The sequence below is a fragment of the Trypanosoma cruzi genome, genomic scaffold (assembly GCF_000209065.1).
Source record: "Trypanosoma cruzi strain CL Brener 1047053515897 genomic scaffold, whole genome shotgun sequence".
Lineage (NCBI taxonomy): Eukaryota > Euglenozoa > Kinetoplastea > Trypanosomatida > Trypanosomatidae > Trypanosoma > Trypanosoma cruzi.
In genome coordinates this window covers 42,739-46,078 of record NW_001849287.1, presented here as the reverse complement: position 1 = coordinate 46,078, position 3,340 = coordinate 42,739, and the positions used below count along the sequence as shown (strand labels likewise).

General features: G+C 37.8%; 30 annotated features.

Moving 5' to 3' along the window:
* Positions 1–3,340: a sequence feature (heterozygous, non-Esmeraldo-like haplotype).
* Positions 75–105: a microsatellite.
* Positions 122–155: a microsatellite.
* Positions 193–220: a sequence feature (AT_rich).
* Positions 302–322: a microsatellite.
* Positions 448–476: a microsatellite.
* Positions 477–500: a sequence feature (AT_rich).
* Positions 501–535: a microsatellite.
* Positions 590–622: a microsatellite.
* Positions 752–771: a microsatellite.
* Positions 815–846: a microsatellite.
* Positions 851–897: a microsatellite.
* Positions 937–977: a microsatellite.
* Positions 1,160–1,194: a sequence feature (AT_rich).
* Positions 1,231–1,278: a microsatellite.
* Positions 1,584–1,611: a sequence feature (AT_rich).
* Positions 1,614–1,634: a microsatellite.
* Positions 1,793–1,818: a microsatellite.
* Positions 1,887–1,926: a microsatellite.
* Positions 1,992–2,026: a sequence feature (AT_rich).
* Positions 2,283–2,323: a microsatellite.
* Positions 2,349–2,383: a microsatellite.
* Positions 2,392–2,472: a microsatellite.
* Positions 2,589–2,636: a microsatellite.
* Positions 2,748–2,785: a microsatellite.
* Positions 2,831–2,928: a microsatellite.
* Positions 3,041–3,102: a sequence feature (T-rich).
* Positions 3,136–3,170: a microsatellite.
* Positions 3,195–3,233: a sequence feature (G-rich).
* Positions 3,234–3,259: a sequence feature (AT_rich).

Sequence of the window (3,340 nt, the reverse complement as noted above, 5' to 3'; positions counted from 1 at the left end):
GGGAGGGGGGGTTGGGGTTAGGGAAGTGTTGATTGCCGCAATGTCATCTCCCACCCGCATTTCAGCCCACATGGAAAGAAAGAAACAAAAAAAAAAAAAAAAAAATTTATTCCTGCAATACAGAAGAAGAAGAAGAAGAAGAAGAAAAAAAAAAAAGAAAAAAAAATGCACAAGCACAAACAACCACACATCAATATTTATATATATTTATATAAATAAAGGGATATGTATGCATGCATGTATACCAGAGAGAAATTAGCAAAGTAATAGTAATATGGCGGTGTTTTAATATTATTATTATTGGTGGTGGTGGTGGTGGTGGCAACAGCAAGAATAAACCCCCTCCCCCGCCACCAAAGAAGAAAAAAAAAAAAAAAAAGGTCAGACAAATGTCCTCTCCCTTTTAATAATCCCTCATTCACGTCCACACAAACAAACACACACAAGATGAATAAATAAACAAATAAATAATTAAAAATTTAAAAAAAAAAAAAAAAAAATTTTTTTCTTCCCTTCTTTCTTTCTTTCTTTCTTTTATCCCTCAGTCTTCTTCATCGGTTCCTTCGGCCTGCTTGTATGTTATAAACCAACACACACACACACACATACATACATACACACAATAGTCTCCATATGCATTTATGCATATAGGCTTGTATGCATAAATGAATGGAAAGAAATGAATACGTGTCCGCTCCACAGTAATTTAACAAAAAGCAACCGTATTAATCATAATAATCATAATAATCATAAGAAGAAGAAGAAGAAGAATGTATCGCAGTATATATTTATATATTTATACCCACACAGTTGCACATACATGCATACAGCCATGCATACATACATGTGAATATGTGTGTCTATGTGTATATGTATATGTATATATGTGTGTGTATGCAACTGTGTGGGTCGTCCATTGACGTGTGGGTTAAAAGCAAAAATAAAAAGAAGAAAAAAAAAAAAAAAAAAAAAAGAAATTTCTTCAAACAAAAAATCATCGGCGATAAACTTCTCCTCTCTCTCTTCCTCCTACTACTCTCGGTCTCTCTCTGACTTTGTCCCCCTCCATCCCCACCCCTCCAAAGAAAAAAAAAAAAAAAAATGCCGCAGGATGCGCCCAGCAGCCGCACAAAAAAAAACACACGCGCCCATCAACAAGAAAAAAAAGAAAAAAAAAAAATATATATATATATAGCGGGAACATGCATACAGGATGAGAAGAACAAAAATATATATACATACATGCAATACATACATGTACATACATACGCACACACACATAAATGCGTTTCCCGGAATGAGACGACGAGTCGTCACTTCCTTCCTTCTTTTTTTTTTTTTTTTTTACTCTCTCTCTCTCTCTGCCCGTTGACTTCCCACCGCAAGTGCATCTTTGCCCATCGGCGTTATAAGAGCACAAGCGGCTCGGCGCCTCCCTTTTCCTCCCGGGAGCACACACCGGTGAGATGCACAAGCGACTGGCAGGTGGAGGTGCGGGGCTGAACGGCGATTGAGAACACACCAGCCGAGCCCAACAAACAAGAAAAGCAGAGGAGGAAAGGGGGGAGAGAGTAGGGGAAGACAAAAAAATAAATAAATAAATAAAAAATAGAAATAATAATAATAATAATAATGGGCAAAAACCAACACACACGTGTGTGTGCAAAGAGAAAGAGACGAAATAAGGGGAGAAATCCTCCCGCCTGTCTACGTCCTCGCTCCTCTATGGCCACCACGACCAGCACACCTGCGATTGCCTCCATCCCTTTTTCATTTCTTTTCGGCTGGGAGCTTATTATTATTATTATTATTATTATTGGTTTCTTGCCCGCACCCCGTTCCGCAGTGATGGGAAAAAAGGATAAGTGGGCAGGGAGGGGGAGAAGACACACACACACACATACACACATCGTCACACGCACACACGCGGCAGCAGCCAACATACATCCATACATCTCCTTGAAAGAGGCCGGATAACAGTAACAAACAGCAATAATAACAAATAATAAAATAACAAAATAAATAAGCGACGGGTGATGTTTCGATCGGGCTGCCTCATTTCCTTTCGTTTCACCCCCACTCACACACCCCACACTATCGTCCTCCTTTTCTTGTTGTTTCCCCCCACCCACCCCTCCAACTCTCCGCAGGAAAAAAGCCGCGTATGTACATGGAAGGTTTGTGCAAAAAAAAAAAAAAAAATGGATAACCGCAGCATGAATAAATAAATAAATAAAGGGGCGTGGATACAGACGGATCAAAGCAAAAATAAATACATAAAAGTATACGTATAAATAAATGTATATATTTATATATATGTATACATGTGTGCTCACACGCACACAAGAAGAGAGAGAGAGAGAGAGAGAGAGAGAGAGACAGAAATAATTTAAACAACAGTCAAACAAACAAATCACAAAAAAAAAAAAAAACCGCACACATACACAAATACATACACACAAAAAACAAATATTGATTTATGCGCATCATAATGAAATAAACGGCAAGTACAAATATTCGCCCCCCCCTCCCCCTCCCTTTTTTTGTGTGTGTGTTTTGTTGTTTTTCCTTTCTTTCTGCCTCTTTGCATATATACATATATATACGTGTGTGTATATATATAGGTGTATATATATGTGGGTGGATTTATTTTCATTTATATCCCCCCTCTCCCTCCATGTATTTATTTACCCTGTTGCCCATTCCTCCTGTTCCTCCCTGTTCCAATGTTGCAACTTACAAAATAAAGATGGATAGATAGATAAATAGGTAGGTAGGTAGGTAGGGGGAGGGTAAAGAGAAGTGCAGGCAAAGAAGGGAGGAAGTAATGATATATTAATTCATACATACATATATATTTATTTATATTACATTTATGTAAATATAAATATATATGTATGTATTTTACGTGTGTGTATCTATGCATGTCTCAATACTATTTCCCTCCTCCCAGTAATCCTCACGTATACATATGACTCCCCCCTCCCCCTTCAATCACCATTACTCGTCCATACACCAACTTCATAGTACACGCCAACGGAAAACAAGAACAAAAACAGAAAAACAAGAACAGAACGGGGAAAGAAAGAAAAAAAAAAAAAAGTCCCATTCCATAAACGCAGCGTGAATGAAAAGAATAATAATAATAATAATCATAGTAATGACAATAAATGAAGAGCAGGTGGAACATACATTCCTTTCCCCCCCCCCCCCCCCCTCTCTCCTCCCCTCCCTATATATATATATATATATTATAATAGTAATAGAAGAAAGGGGGAAAAAAAGCCCAAGAGAAGGGGAGAAGTACGGAAACAAACATAAATGAAGCAAAACAAAAGTT